This window comes from Salarias fasciatus, chromosome 8 (genome assembly GCF_902148845.1).
Source record: "Salarias fasciatus chromosome 8, fSalaFa1.1, whole genome shotgun sequence".
Classification (NCBI taxonomy): Eukaryota; Metazoa; Chordata; class Actinopteri; order Blenniiformes; family Blenniidae; genus Salarias; species Salarias fasciatus.
The window spans coordinates 16,253,889-16,270,108 of NC_043752.1; the positions used below are offsets into that span (position 1 = coordinate 16,253,889).

A 16,220-nucleotide genomic window follows, 5' to 3' on the forward strand; every position below is an offset into this window, starting at 1 on the left:
GCTAAAGTGCATGCTTTCTAGCATTTCTGTGTCTCCAGCCCACTTGACGTATTTGCTTTACATGCATGATTCTCTGAATAATTACGTGCATGTGCTCCTGCGTGGGAGGTATTTACATTTATTTGAATTTTGAATCGCTAAATCAAAGATAAAAGTTTACCATAAGGCATGGTTTAGTATATATATTCACTGTTTATATTATTAAGATTCACTGTAAAAGTCAGACGGGAGCATAATGGGACGCTATTATGCAGCATACAGACTAATTTCTACATCAGAAACTGGTGAGGAGCTCTGACACCGTGAACGCCCTCAAGTGCTGTGAGTGAATACTACTAGCATGCGTGCAGGATTAGACTGGGGTTTTGTCCATGAACATCAATGAAATTAGTTCTGCCCATTTTCCCCTTTCTCGTCTTGCCCTACATAGGGAAGATCGTCTTCTTCTTCTTTTTCTTTTTTTTGAGTTTCTGGGGGATCATTCTGCTCTGTGATGCATAACAGAGAGCAAAAACCACAACGCCAAGTAGCTTCAGGTGTTAACACCGTTCTGCATTCATATCAGGAGCTCATCAAAGAGATGGGTTTGAGTTTTAGTCTACCGATAGCAGAGCTGGCCTTTTTTTTTTTTTTTTTTTTTCATGAAGACCCACTTGTATTTCCCAGCAGGGACAATGAGGTATTTTTAAAGTATTTTTTAAAATGATTTTGTTGTGGAAGAAGAGAGGACACTGCTACCTTTTTGTGCCTGATATTTTGGATGCTGCTGACATCTGCCTGAACAACTCTAATCCTGTCAGCTCCATTGAGTTCAAATCATCACGGGTGCTCATGGACACGCGTATAAATACACACATAATTAGGAATATCTCGCCACACACAAAGAGAGAACCAGACAGTCAAGGAAAAAAAGCTTTCTCCGAGTGTCTTGAAGCCAAACCCTCTGGCTCTGCTATAGTATCAGCTGTAAAGGATGGATTAGGGTCCTCTATAACCACTCACACACCCAGGCGCAGTGTAATAAGGTGTGTGTGTGTGTGTGCGTGTGTGTGTGTAGAGCTTAAAGTGGCTGCACACTGCCGCTGTTGCTTCAACGCGTCGAATGTCGTATGTTTGCTTCCTCAAGTGCGAGAGGTTTAGGGGTGTGTGCTCTGATAGAGACGACTGGAACAGCTTACGCCGCTCTCCAACAGCCAAACAAGCGTCTGGGGGAAAGAAGAGATTGCTCCCATTGTGATCAATCTGACTGCTTCAGCCAACCAGGCCTGAATAGACGGTCACGTTCCCTCGGTCTGCGAGCCGAAGCGACACGCTGTCACAAACAATGAATGACTTCTTAACCCCGCCTGCAATCTGTCATCACACTCTAATGGCAGCTCGTGTCTTTATAATTACGGCTTCGGCCAGTCGAGGGCTGAATGAACGCATCCGAAATGCCTCCAAACGCAAACGCTCGAAAAGGCCAGAATTCTTGTTTGCACGATCGCAGCTGTGGCTACCTGAGTACCTTCGATCCCCACCGGCTTTCCAATGGAACCGTGTCAAACTCCACTGATTGATTGCTGCAATCGCGCTTGGAGAATTACAGTTATCACGAGCGGAGACCTTTTCACGGGCATCACGAAAGCTTGAGGAGCCACAAGCAACGAGAATATCACTCGGCAGAGCTCAAAATAGGTTGATTTGTCTTCATTCTTTTTGGGCGTATTGGCAACAAAAAAAAAAAAAAAAAAAAAAGCAAGTGGTTAATTTGGAATTTTCCGACTTGGGTAAAAGTAAAGTCATAAGTATTTTCTGGCATAATAAAGAGCAACACCTTCAAACACCCAAATAGAGGAACAGAGAACAAATCCTAATTGCTGACTTTCCAAACACCACCAACACTTCTGCACACTCATCAACTGTGTTCAAAAAAGCCGCAACTTATTTCATTTCATGCTGGCGTGAACCGGCAATTAAATCCCGTCAATACCTCAACAGGTAAACCTCTTTGCACAGAATGTACAGAAAGGAGGAAAGAGAGAAAGAAGAACTCCACACACAAATCAAAGAGAGAGCAATTGTGAGCACGGCTCAGGTGAAAATCCAAAGAGAAAGGACATCAAAGTAAAGCTTGTTCACGTATACCTGACTGCAGAAAACAGAGTTTTTACGGACTTCTTCTGTATTATTTCACATAAGCGTTCTCGAAGATCAAAGTAAACTCACTGAAACACAGAAATGAAGTAGCCGGTATGAGTGCCGGATACCCCGCTCTGCATGCACTCTCTGTGTTCATAAACTCTGCATATCAATCTGAATAACAGAGCAGTGATGAAGCTACAATCTGCATAAAACTGTGACAAACTGAATTTCTGCTGCTCAGATTCAAGAGATGTTTTTTTTTTTTTAAATAAATGTTTCAGCGGCTGCGCTAATCTACTTTTTCACCTCCGCTCCCCAAACCTTTTAACACGGCGTTACGCGTTCGTTTAGCGTCCTGATATCCTATCAGGAACCGAGCATCCCGGATAAATAGTTTACTTCGCTGGTGCTGTTAAAATTAACCACACAATAAGGAGGTCAGCGCTTTGGCGCGGCGCAGATCTGAGCCTGCAGATCCAGCTGGAACGCACAACAAATACAGTCCTCAGGCGGCGAGAAAACAAAATCCCCCTAAAAGATTTAAGAAATGGATTTCACTCACATTTAGAAATGAAAAATGAGGCAGTAGAGTAAAATTATAGCCGCGCAGCTAATTGAAAGAGAATTCAGCCCTGCAGATGTCAACCGTATGGATTTTCCGCGCGGACAGTGATCTATATTTACTACGCACTCTAAATACACCGATATTTTATGATTTACCTATTCGTGAGTTTTTGTGGGAGCAAAAGCAATTCTTTAACTGGCCGGACAGCTATGAATTGGTATTGATTATATTCTAATTCAATTCCTCTGGTTTTCGTTGGCTGCTATCGCCAGCAGAAGCTGAGATGTACCGCCTGTCCAGGCGAATGTGGCGCCAACACAGGAATAGATGACCTCTGTTGCTTTAATTACCCTTGAGCCCCTGCTGCATGGTCAGTGTGCGTCTTGCGAGACGATATATATAGTTTTTTTTTTTTCTTTTTTTTTTACACATGAATTAGTAATGAGTGGAGAGAACTGGTGATATTTAGCCAGAAGAATCTGCAAAAAGGCAGATCTTTCACTGCCGAGTTGCGCTATTTTCAGGGAAATTACAGCGTTTCAGAGGAGGGCAGAAACACGGCAGAGCAGATCCAAATGACTCTCTTCTCGTTTGTTTCACCGTCCAAAACGTGCAGGCAGAAAAAAAAAAGAAAACGCCAAAACTAGCGCATGTGTGTGTGTGTGTGTGTGTGAGGAGAAGCAGAGCTCCAGGTCCGCGTTTGTCAGTGGATACGCTTCCACGTTTAGCCCTCGGTTAAATTCACTATATCTATCTCTGTCACAGTTTAGAAACATCGCTAAAAGGATGAACATGAAAGTGATGGGCAAAAGAAATGAAAATGAAGGGTGGGTGATTCTGGGAATTATAAGAGGGGAAACCGTCAACGTGGAGTGCATCAACGTCAGTCAGGCTCCATCCCCGATGATGGTGGCTAATTAGATTTTCCCGTGCTCAACAAATCGTGCTGATAGGGCGAAACATTTTGCAACTCAATAGCCAGCTGACATGCACTGATAGCATTGTCAACAGAGTGAACTGCACGGCCTGCAAACATGTTTGGAGTGGAGGATTAGCGCCGATATTATAGATGCATGTTCTGGTTACATACCATGACAGGCTCTGTGGAGTTAAAAAAAAAAAAAATGAATAGAAAACATCTATGATTAGAACTGAATGGATGAATGGGCTCTGAACGTCACAGATAAGCATCTATATCTACTATCTCAACCCATGTAGCCTTCTGTGTTCATGTTATCTTTAAAAAAAATATAATTAAAGCAATACTTTGGACATAATTGAGGTAAACTGCTGAAATATGTCGAACCTTTTGTGTTTTATTCTGTGCCATTGATTAAAAAATAAATGTATTGAATAAAAACATGCTGATCAAAATAACATAAAATCCGTCCGTCCGTCTGTCCGCCTGCTGTTTGCACTAAATTATTCATCTCCTCGTGAAATGTACCCTTGTTTGACCTTGATGTTGCAGACAGCGACTTTTTTTCTTCTTCAGCAATTCAGTTAAAAGAGCTCCAAAGTTTTAATAATCTTCCAGCCAATCACAAGCAGCGCAAAAAGAACAGAATCAAAAAAAAAAAAAAAAAAAAAAAATCTTCAGTCGTGGTTCTTCTTGGCATGAACTGAACTTTCTCTTGGATTCCAAGACGTGGCAGTTCTTCGTTCGCAGCAGCTCCTTGGCTTGTTCCTTTTAGATACATTAATGAGAACAAATAAAAATAAAACGATTGAATGATGAAATTCGAGTCAGCCGAGAGAAGAGGACATTGTTGGAAGTAACCAAGAACACACGATTCAGCTGCGTGTTGGAGTGCAAAGTGGCACTCTGCCTGAAAGCCTCGTGTTGTTAATTCTCACCTGTGACTGTCAGCACCATGCATATATTTCTGCATCAGAGTGGTTCATCTTGCGTTTGAGGTGCTGCTTTAGCAACTAATTACTTTCTCGTGCACTGCTGATTAGCTTCGCCCGAAGCCCAAATATCCTCGTCTTTGTAAGTGCGTGCGCATGTGTGTGTGTGTGTGTGTGTGTGTGTGTGTGTGTGTGTGTGTGTGTGTGAGTGAGTGAGGGAGATATGTGTACATATGCAAGGACCGTAATCACTTCTGTTCTCATGGAAGAACAACATGCCTGCAAAAAAAATCAATCTGATTGCAGCCAGTAAATAACCGTTTCAAGAAAAATCACCGCGTATTTTCAACTAAAGAGCCTCGGCTTTGGAACGCGTGCGATTCCGGCAGGGGGGGGGGGCGCGGCCAATCGTGCGACTGCTGAGTGAACGAGAAGTGGCTTTGAGTCGCCCCGCCTCGCTCTGTCACTTTGAAGTGGCGACGATGAGATTACATCATGGAGCGATCAAGGATAACCTTCGCTGATTTATCTCCGCTGATCCACCTGTTCACGGCTGTGACCTTTTCACCCGCAGCAGAGTGTTTACTGTCGTCCGGTTCGCTCCCAAACGCTCAGGTTTAGCTATACTGACTCCTCCTTATGTTCTATCTGTATTTTTGCAAAATCACTTCTGGGTTTTCGGCGGTAAAACGCCAAAACTTGATCGAATTTAGACATGGAAGCTTGATTTTCAGCTCCGTGAGGGTTTAGGGACCAGCTGCTGTGGCTCAACAAGCACAACATGAACAAGCCAGTCTGCTTCAGACTTCCTGCTTTCATCGCTTCTCTTTGAAGCACCGAGGTGATGGATTCTGAAAGGCGTTCATAGATATCCTCAGTTTGTGGCATACCTGCCTCACTCTGGAGAAAATAATGAGTTCCTTTAAATTTATGCTTAACATAAAAACACATTGTTACACCAAATTAGGAAATATTGGACCTTTTACATCATTGCACTTGTCATTTTATCGGGGTTCGGGATATATAACACTGTAATACTTTCAGTCAGCTCTCAATTGTCCCTTGAAACTCAACTGGATAAAGCAGTAGAAGACGGAGCCGCATGGTGACGCAGTGGTTGGTGATCACTGTTAAGGTGCAGATATTAGTCGGCAAAGCCGCCAATGCCAGGGAAATATTTAACTTTTTCTTTAAATCCCCTCAGATAGCTGAAGTCTGTGCAAAAGAATGTGCCGTTGCTTCACGTTCTTAAATCAAATCTGATCAAATTCGGGGGAATTACGACGCTCTGTGCAGAAATAAATCATGTTAAATATGTTTTTGTACTGCTAAAGCGGGCCTGGAGCCTCAAGGGGAGTGAACAAAACATTAGGAAAGTATCTGAAACAAGGCCAGACTGAAAAATATTTAAAAAAATAAAACTTTTTCCCCCCAAAAAAAACCAAAAAAAAAAAAGCATGATTATCTCTAAGTGTATCCAACCATGTTATCCCTTGCATGACAACATCCCTTAAACAGGTAAGCAGAATAACAAAGAATGAGTTTTATCAAGGCAATTATCTGAACAGAGCGGCGCTGGCGAATGTATTCCACTCTTGACTTCTCTTTGATGAAAGCAGCAGGAGCCTTCTCACTCCCTCCTTCTTATCACACTGTCAAGCCAGCTTGCCTGCTCCCACACTGCGCTCGCCAGCAGAAAGGGCACCGCTCGTTAATGCCAGTGAGCTGGAAATGAGTCACGGCGCCTCGTCACGTGGCCGATCCGTACCCCGACGGCGCCCTCTGCTCGGGAGCCGGAGAGCGCGGCTCTGCCCGCTCGTCCGACGTTCGGCGCCGCCACCGTGACTGCTGTTCCCGTCAAACTGAGGGGGGAAACGAGCAGACGCGCACGTCCGGCGGGTTGTGGATACTTCGGCCTCTGGTGGCTGCGCGTTTCGGTGCCGTCCAGGACGCCGCACCGTGAATTTTGCGATGATAATCCGCGAAAGGTGAAGGGAACAAACGCCTTTCTCCAACACAGGGGAGTCGTTGCAATATAACTTTAGCCGTGCGTCGGTGTGCTGAGATTATATAAACATGCATTCTCTCACAGTTGATTTGTTTCAACCAGCTCGAGTTTCATGTGGGGGCTTGGGAAATAGCTGATATAATCAGGTTATATTCCGCAGTTTTCCTCTGCCCGGCGTGGAAAACCGAGGTAGATTTTGAAGAGTCTTTCCTTCTGTAAACAGGCGGTCCCTCTGGACGCCCTTATCTCTGGAAACCTTCCTTTCGTCGTGCATAAAACTGGATCGACACGAGTCCAGGAGTGTGTAGTAGTCATATGCCACGCTGTGATTTAAGTGCGGCTCACGGTGACTCATAGCTGGTGCGGGCCGACTTGTTTTTTTTTTTTTTTTTTTTCTTGTGGCGCCTCCGGATTTCCTCTTTCTGCCGCCCCGTCGCCCTGGATACGTTCCGCCGTGCCCCGTCCGTCCCGCTTCCCCCCATCGTTCTGTTGGTAGTCGACGCGTAAGCTGCAGCCCTCCACCGGCGTCGTTGTCGCGTTTTGTTATGTCTGTCTGTCTTTGTCTGGAACACGTAGGTGTTGTTCATGCAGCCCACACTATTTTCTCCTTTCTGTCCTCGTCCATATTTTCACATATTTGTCACTTTGGCATAAAAATGAGAATCACTTGTTGCACTGAGGGAATTTTGCGAAGATTTCAAGCTGATGTATGATTATTTTATGAAAAAGGGGCTGTTGGTACATAATATTGTGGGAAATGCAGCAAAAAGTGCATTATTTTGACATTTTCTTTCCTATTTGTGCGGGCTCTTAACATATTGCAGATAAAGTTTCATTATTCTACTTGACACAATATCGCTGCTTCAAACTGTCACTACAGAAAGGTCAAGCCCCGAGGAGGGGAAGGAAAAAAAAAAAAAAAAAAACGCTTGGAGGGTCTCAGATACTACAAGCTAATTAGCTGGATTACCGATGCTAATGAATAAAAGACTCCTCACACAAATGAGCGATAGTGTATCAGCATCAGCCGCCTGCGTTCGGCGCTTTCCAGGAAGTTAATTTCATCGAGTCTCTCCGTATGCCCACTTCCCTCACGTTCAACTGATTCTTCCCTCCTTCATCGGATTAATATTCACCATTGAGAAATTGAGCACAGTCGATGCAAGCACCACCCCAGCAGATATATATATGTACGTGGAGATAACACGGCCGCTGACGTCGCCGAGGTTCAGGCCTTTTTTTCTTTCTTCTTTTTGTTGTGCAGTGTTCCTGCTCAGGGGAATAGGTGGCCTAAATATAAAGCATCAACCCCCCCCTCCACCCCACCCACCCTCATAATCTGCTAAAAGTGTGATTATGCAATTGTCAGGAGAACGCCGCTTTAATGAGCGGATTGTGGGAGATTTGTAAGGTACATTAATATCAAATGTGTTTAAAACATATCAGCATGTGTACATTTTCTGCCCCTGAGTTCTCCCCGTGGGAACCGAAAACACATTATTACGACGTGGCGTTTTTTTAATAAGAAGACCTGGAGCTAGAGGATGTTAAAACAGGAGCCCGACACGTCGGTACGCTGAGCTGAATGAAAGTATGAACATGTTTAAGATCTCCAACAGCATGACTGAAACTCCAAATCTTGCCCGACAACAAGAGAAAAAACAACAAAAAAATAGGAGAATGTGGTTTTCACGGCTCCTTGGTGGGCCGTAAAGCCTTCTGAGAAACGTATGAACACTGGGTACATTTTAGCGATTCAGTGGGCTGGATTGTGATCTTCGGTCTTCTTTCTCTTCGATATCAACAAACCACATGCAGGAAATGAAACGCACAAAGAACCGATGTGAGCGATCCTGCTGGCGTCCGTCGATGTTCTCATCTGTCTTCAACAGGAAGCAGCGCCGTTTAGGTATAAGACAAATCGCTGCGTTTACCACTTGAGGGTCCGCGTCTGGTCACAAGCAAAGCTTTCAGAAGAGCGATATCAAAGCTGTCTGCATGTAAACATGCGCGAAAAAGAGGAATTTCATGATATCTTGAGCACGGAGAAACTTCACAAATGTATAATCTGCTTTTAGCTCAGCTTGAAAAGCAAAAGCTGCAAGAGTTTGGGGGTTTTTTTTCAATATTTTTTTTAAATATAAGCCAAAGAAAAAGGCTAATTTGGCATGCCCTGTCTTCCAAATTGATTTTACACAGTGGTGTTACTCAAAGCAGCAGCCCTTAATGAAGCTGTGTGTCCTCAGCCAGGTCGAATGAAATGATTGAAGGATGAAGACTTTGAAATCTGAAAGGGCTGTTTTGCTGGAAACAAATCCAGCGCTCGTGGTTAAGATGAGATGCTCTGCTTTATTTATTATTGCTACACTTTAAAATCTGTAGCACTTAAAAAATCCCGGCATTAGAGTGCGAGTGTGCACTAAAAGCCCGGGAAATAAGCTGTGATTGGAGCATCAAAACTTAGAGGCTGCTCCCATATTATATTCGATGCGACTTCTTTGAGTACTGCTGTTAGGAAGATTGAAGGCATCGCATTTGGGGTGGTTTCTGCTGGTCTGGATGTTTTCAACAAGTCATTTATTTTCCATCCGAACCTCTAAACAAACTTTCTTTTTTTCCTGTTTGTGAAACAAGGCCTCGTGATTGATTTCTGCATCTCTATATGTGTTATTTTCTCATCCCGTACTGTTTATATTTTAGGTTCAATAAATAAAAAAATGCTATCAAAGATGTGCTGCAGACGTGAAGCGGAAAGCAATATGCTGTGACGTAATGCAGTTTTAATCTACATTTAAACAGTAAGACATATAAAAGCAAACAGCGCAGCACAAACACAATAAGAAAGTGATAACACTGGAAACCTCGCAGCGACTGCAGCAGATGGGGATGAAAGCTTTGCTCACACCGTTTTTTTGAGGGACAAAAGAAATCTTACAGATCGGCCTCTTCCACCTACAGAACATTTCCCAACATTTCTGACCGAGCCGGCCGTCTCAAAGTGTGAATAGCTTTCTCTAATTATTGTGTTTCCAGCCAAGAGGTCAGGAAACTGCTAAAGGAGAGAAATAGCTCCGGCTGAAACACTGCCGGTGCCGCGTAACCGCAATGTCACTGCGAGAACAAACGGCCGGAACATTCCTTATGCGCTCTCCTCGCCGCTTGCTCGTTGCGATAGCGGGGGGGGGGGGGGCGGGGAAATGAAGGGAACAATTGATAAGGCTGAGAGTTAACATGTCTGCGCACGCTGACAATTTGCGGACAAACACACATGTCACACACATCATTAACACTGCTGGGCTGCTAACAGATAGCCTGGAACACTGTTTGCGCAGCTAATCCGTCAATCCCTGAGGCGCCTAACCCTGTACCCACTCTTTAAGGCGCGCTGTTTTGAAGCCTAATTGGTCAGTGAGCAAAAATAGACCGGCGTGGAGTAATGGAGGCAGGTGCCCTTCTGCGTTATGACTCTGCCAATGAATTATATATAGACCGGCGGATTAATGAAAGCAAGAGGACGCTCTAGGAAGGAGTTTGAGGCGACTACCTGATGGTTCAGTTCAAGTCTGTTTAAGAGAACGTATTTCATACAGTATGGAATTTTAGAATGATTACCTTGTTTTGACTTATTAATACTTAATAAGAAGCTTGCAGTGGCACAGACTCACAGGTCAAACAGCAGCCAAGAAGACTGCAGCCCAGTGGTGGAAATCTTCACATGATATCTCAGAAAGTCACTGGCTAAGCAGCTTTTGGGGCGTCTCATACATGGAACTGTCATCAGCGGGGATTAACAAACCGGGACAAACAACAACAACATCAGCCTGGACAAATCTGATTTCTGACTTGAACATGATCATGTGAGTTGTTGGTGATGGTGGCGGTGGACGGGTCAGTCCAGGATAGGGGGACAGGGCAGGAGAAAAATATATGGAAATCATAAAGATTCTATGTTCTGGTGGCTTTCAGTCATTGTGTTTTTGTTCTATTAGGAAAAAAAAAAAGAAGTTATTGATTAATTCACAAATGTATCCTGCCACCGACGCCCATCGAGATGCTGAACGGTAACTTAAACCTTTAAAGGGCAATCAGCGTACTTAAGACAGGAACTTTTTCAAAGTTACGGATATTTTGAAGGATATTTGAAAGGTACACTGTTACTCAAAGTGTCCAAACACAACACTGCTCAAAGCAGTAAATGAGAAGTATAAAGGACTGGTCTGTTAATATTTACTGAAATCCCCCCAAAAATAGCTACGCTAAAGAATGACTAATCAAGATCACATGTCCACGAATGTAAATGAGCGTTTCCTGAAACGTGTTTGTTGGGCTGCTAATGATCGAGCCAATAGATTCAGGCAGGGAATCCCTCCAGCATGGTTTCAAACCCAGGGAGAGGTGGCATAAAAACAGAGCAGACCTCATTTCCTGCAGCGAGGTGATTATTTATGGGTTAACTTAGCTTAATTTAATGCAAGCAAATAAAAAAAAAAAAAAAAAGTATACTTTCAGCTAATTCAGATGACCCAAAATATCCTTCACCCACGAGAGTATGAAAGTTCGAACAAACTGGGTTAATGCTATATGGGAAAAAAAAACAAAACAAAACATCGAGATGAAGTTAAATGAAATAAAAAATGGGAAAATAAAATATATCCAACAATAAAATCTTTCACCGTGTGTGTCGGAACTATACCCAGTTGGTATTAAAAATACAGCAACTTTACCTCGAGACGCCTTTTAAAAGTGGAATAAAACACCGGCTACTGATATTCAAGCACACGTTTTTAAATATACCACGGATCTCGAAGGACCCGCAGTATGAAATGTGACATGAATAAAAAGGATTGTTCATCAGACAACTGCCGACTTCTGGTGATTATATCGGGCGAGACTGATTGAAGCTGAGCCATCTGTGTTTACCCGAACCTCCAATGTAATTGTAGTCATTTGGTTGAAGCTGCACTTATCACTACTTTCACATGAACAATGGATGGAAATTATGTGAAGATGTGCTTAATAATGCGTAATAGTACCAAACCCACAAGGAATTATTAGCAGTTCGTCTCAGCCCTACAGAGACCGTTAGCATCTCTTAACTCATTGTTTGGGTTTTACGGCTCCTCGCTGCAAAACATTAGCGCTGTGTTTTTCTCTGGGCTCTCATCAAGACCCGCTGGAGCCGCAGCAGGCAGCTGCTTTAATGAGACGGCGCCGGTAAAATCCCGCAAACGCTTACCTGCCCGACGCCAAACGGCGGGGAAATCAGCAAGAAGCTATAGCGCGTAAAGGAGCCGAATGTTTTTCTTTGTAGTTGAAGAAGCAAGTGGGATCAAAAGAGAGCCACAAGGAAAAAAAAAAAAAAAAAAAAGGGTACTGAACTTAGATTAGCAGGGTCATAGCAAAACAGCGTTTTATTAACTGGTAATGTTTGTTAGATGTGCAAACAGCCTCTTAGTCAGATCGGCTCAAATGGATGTTTTTTTGGTTGGATAATGTTTACGGCCACAGAAAGGTTTGGGGAAGGAGGAAGGCCGCGTCGAGAGGCTGGTTCCCGCGGTTTGCTGCGTTTTATGTGTGCAGAAATGCACTCTGGGTTTGATGAGTCCTAGATGGTGATTTGGGGCTGGTTGGTGACTTATTGCCCATAGCGGTGGATGTGAACGTGTGGGACTGTCTGATGTTCTGCGTTTCTATCGTAATGTACTGGCGACCTGTTCAAGGTGAAACCTAGTTTATATAAAAACAAATGACTTTTTTTAAAGTTACAAATAAAGGAAAAGTAAAATATTTACAAACATAAGCAGTTTTCTTTGCCGAACATGAGCGATGCGCATTGTGCTTATTGAGAAGAACCAGATGCCTCAAATACACCATTTAGCTTTGATTTTTCTTCTGTTTGTCATGGCCTGCATCCTCCTTTAAAGAGCTCTGTGAGTCAGTGCTACAATTTCAAACCATCAGAGAGGTGATTTTCTTCTCTTTGACACACACACACACACACACACACTTATTATCTCAAAAGCAATGGGGGGAAAATTGTGAAGCGCAACTGTAGTCGTGGGATCTTGAAAAATCTGCGGCCACATAATTACAAGAGATCCGCAGCAAGCCTGCCATCCACATCAGGTACGTTTATTCACAGGTGATATCCAATGAAGTAATTATGTAAATGCACTGCTGCATATTTAACACCAAACTAATTTCCTATGCAGCCCGCCAAGTCAAGCGAGCGGCTTTCTGGCCTTGACGGACCAGTGAAGAAGAAGAAAATCTTGCCTATGAAGTCATCTGTGAGAGCAGGTGCTCAGAAAAATGGTTTAGAAAATAACATGGGAGCAGAAAATAGCTTCAATGGGGGAAGTTTTGAAACACAAAAACAAATAAATTGAGCAGAGTTGGACGTGGCGGGCGGGATGAAGAAAGCTGCGAAAATGAAAGCTTGGAACTACAATCAGGACTCCCTCCACATAGGATGGAGGATGTGAAGGGGAATTAATGAGATAAGAGGGAACCTTATTAAGTACAAAGCAAGTGGAGGGTGTCGGGAGAGTGTGTGTGGTATCTCAGCAAAAATATTTGTTCCATGTCGCCGGGTCAAAGCTGGCAAATGTTTAGCTTCATCCTGACAGGACGATAGCATTGATGTGATGTCCATATTTCAGAGCGCTGATTAATTCTGCTAATTCGGCCTCACTGTGAGAACACAAGCAACAAAAAAAAAACAAACAAAAAAAAACCCCGAGATAACTCCTCTTGTCCAGCAGGCGACACAAATACCCTCCTCCATCAACTGGATGAGCAGAGGGTGTCCCAGGTAGCTCTTATCAGCGCCCGAACACATCCTCTTGCCAGACTCCACTGTAGATGCGAGGCCCTCGGTCTGCTCACGACACATGGCGCGCTGCCCGAAGCGAGACGAGGCGCCCCGAGGACCAGATTACACCGACGGGCAGCGGCCGGGAAACAATCGCAAGTCCAGCTGGCTGATTAATACAGCAGCAATAGGATACAATATATCATATCTGATTACTCCTCTTCCTTATTTTCATCGAAAAACATACATGTGAGTTAAACCGGAGACTGAGCTCGGCGCCACAAACCGCCCAAATTCAGCTTAAGTTTACCAGACCGATACAAGACTACCTGCAGTCACCAGATCGTACAAGAGGAATATCTTTGAGTGACCAGGGACAGAGCGCTCCAGACGGCTAACCACTGACCCACCGCGCCACACACAGCACACAGCCGTCCTGAGCAAATGACTCATTACATCCTTTTCTCTAAGGACAACAGCAGTTTGTGAAAAATCACCCGCTACCTTCTGACATTTTTTGACCTCTTTTAAAGATCCGTGGGATCGATAAAAACACACAAAAAAACAACCAAAAAAAAAGGTTTTTTTTCTTTGATTTGCTGACAAAGCAAAGGTAAAAACGCCGGCGTTGTTGAAGCCCCGGTGCTATGTAATCAAAATGAATAAATCATATCAACACAAGGGGGATAATTAAGATAAATTGCATCAAGCTAATTACTTATTAATAGCACGATCAGGAAAAAAAAATTGTAATAATTACACGTGATTACACACATTGACTGACAGATCCTCACGTCAGCCAGACTGTGCTCCATGCATTTATGTAAAATGAAGAAAGCATTAAAATTAAAAAAAAGAATTGTGGAATGTCGAAGTGCAGCCGTGCATTCTATCTTCCTGCTCGGCTTAAATTGTCTGCCAGTAACTTTGTGCTTGTTTATTGCGATGTGCTGATGTGCCCCTGCTCATCCTGACTGATCTCTTCCTTTTTCACAGCCTCCCCTTCACCAGGCAGACAACCTGCTAATGAATAATTTACGCCGCGGCTAACGTCCTCAGATTAGACAGAGAAAATTGTTTCGGGAACGCATGAATGTTTAAAGGCGAGTCACTGAACCTCAGTGGCTTCTGGAGGGGCCTCGCCGGTGTCATTAATTTGTGCCCAAACTGCTATCAGAAGGTTGAAGCGACGGCACGAGGCCTCATGCAAATTCAGCAGAACGAAAAAAAGACCCTTTGATTGAGTGTGAGGAATCATTTGTTTCCGTGCTGATACCTTTCCGGACTGATCCGAGTGAGTGAGAAGCTCTAACGTTTCGAGCTGGAAACGCCAGGCTGCTGTCATCTTAGAGGGGCTGGGCGGGGAGGGGCGGGCGAATATTAAGCCTCCTCTTAGCATTGTTGGCAGTGTATCCGCATGGTTTGGCACCGCTCCCTGGAAAGCTCTGCACACAAGGATCCGCCTGTGCGCGTCCGTGAAACTCTTATCTCCGTCAACACCGAATGAAATAAGAGACGGAATGAGAAATCAAATGTTTTGTCCATCGGACGACGATCTAGTCTTGACTGCTTGTATTTTCCTCGCCGCGCGTTCTGCCCGTTCAGGTGGGCCGCCTTTAAAAATTTCATACAAATCCAGCGTTTGATTAGAAATGCGCGTTTCGGCTGACCGAACAAAGGCAGCGTGAAAGTCACCGTGGTTCGTTTGTCAGCAGAGAAGAGGCGTAAACATCGACGGTGGTTGTTAGAGCTCTCGCGGCGCCGCCAAACACAAACGCTGGCATCGCTTTACGCTACCCCTGCATTTTTCCACGAGCATCTGTAAACACTTTAAAAAAAATAAATAAATAAAATTTAAAAAAATCCCTGCGTAGCATTTCTCATTTCATCTCATTTCATACCTTGTCCTATTAACAGTCAGACTGCCGGGTGTGAAGTAACGTGTCTTGATCAGTAGAAAATCCCCCTGCATCCTCCTGGATTTTCGGTTTGTCTCCTGTAAATGAAGAAGTGCTTTCTACCCACTCACACACATGCGGAACGGCATGCACATCGCACAAGAACCAGAGCAGCACGCTGTTTGCATTGTTGCGTTTCGTTCCAGCTTGAAAGTTGCAGGCGTGATCTCTGACGCCACCTGTAAACAATGCGTTTGGAGCAATATTAAGGATGCTGCAAGTTGGCCTTACATAAGGAAATAAAAAAAAGGTCTTCCTGTGGCACAAACGAGGAGAGGAAAAGCACTCTCGGATGCCCTCAAAAAAAAAAAAAAAAAAAAAAACCCTCCTGCCAGGTTGCTTCTGTCAGATTTCCATCAGATATATATCTGCTGCTCTCCTCCTCCACCTACTCCTCTCCTTCATGTGGAAACACTCCCGCTGCAGAGATGTACAGCACAGCCAGTATAGACTCCACTCCTCATGGCTTTGATGTAAAGATGAACAGTGAGTCTTCATCTATCTCTCTCTCCATATGTATTTTTAAGACTTTCATTTTTTTTCTTCATTAGCGCATCAGTTAATTGAAAATGTTCTATCTGCGCCTCACAAGTGATTCCTCTATTCCCTGAAAAGCTGCCGTTCTTGATCTTTCCACAGCGATTTTTTTTTTCTTTTCTTTTCTTTTCTTTTTCTTCCGTTTCATTCCGGCAGGCGGTTATTTTGTCAGTAACTGTAACCCGAACCCTGCTTAAGAGCGTTCGTGGAAAAGCTCTTAGGGAATACTTGACACCGAAACACTCTTAACCCCGCGGATCAACTTTTATTGGTGGAGCAGAGATGGCTGCAGGGCAGCGCTGCCCACACGTGACTGCTTGTCTGATTCCACCATTCCTAACCTTTCCCAGTCATGGAGGGGAA

At 43.9% G+C, this 16,220-nt stretch overlaps 1 protein-coding gene across 1 annotated transcript in view; it reads right to left on the minus strand.

The window, feature by feature from the left end:
* Positions 1-16,220, minus strand: part of LOC115393799 (pro-neuregulin-3, membrane-bound isoform) — a 177,840-nt gene that overhangs the window by 43,950 nt on the left and 117,670 nt on the right.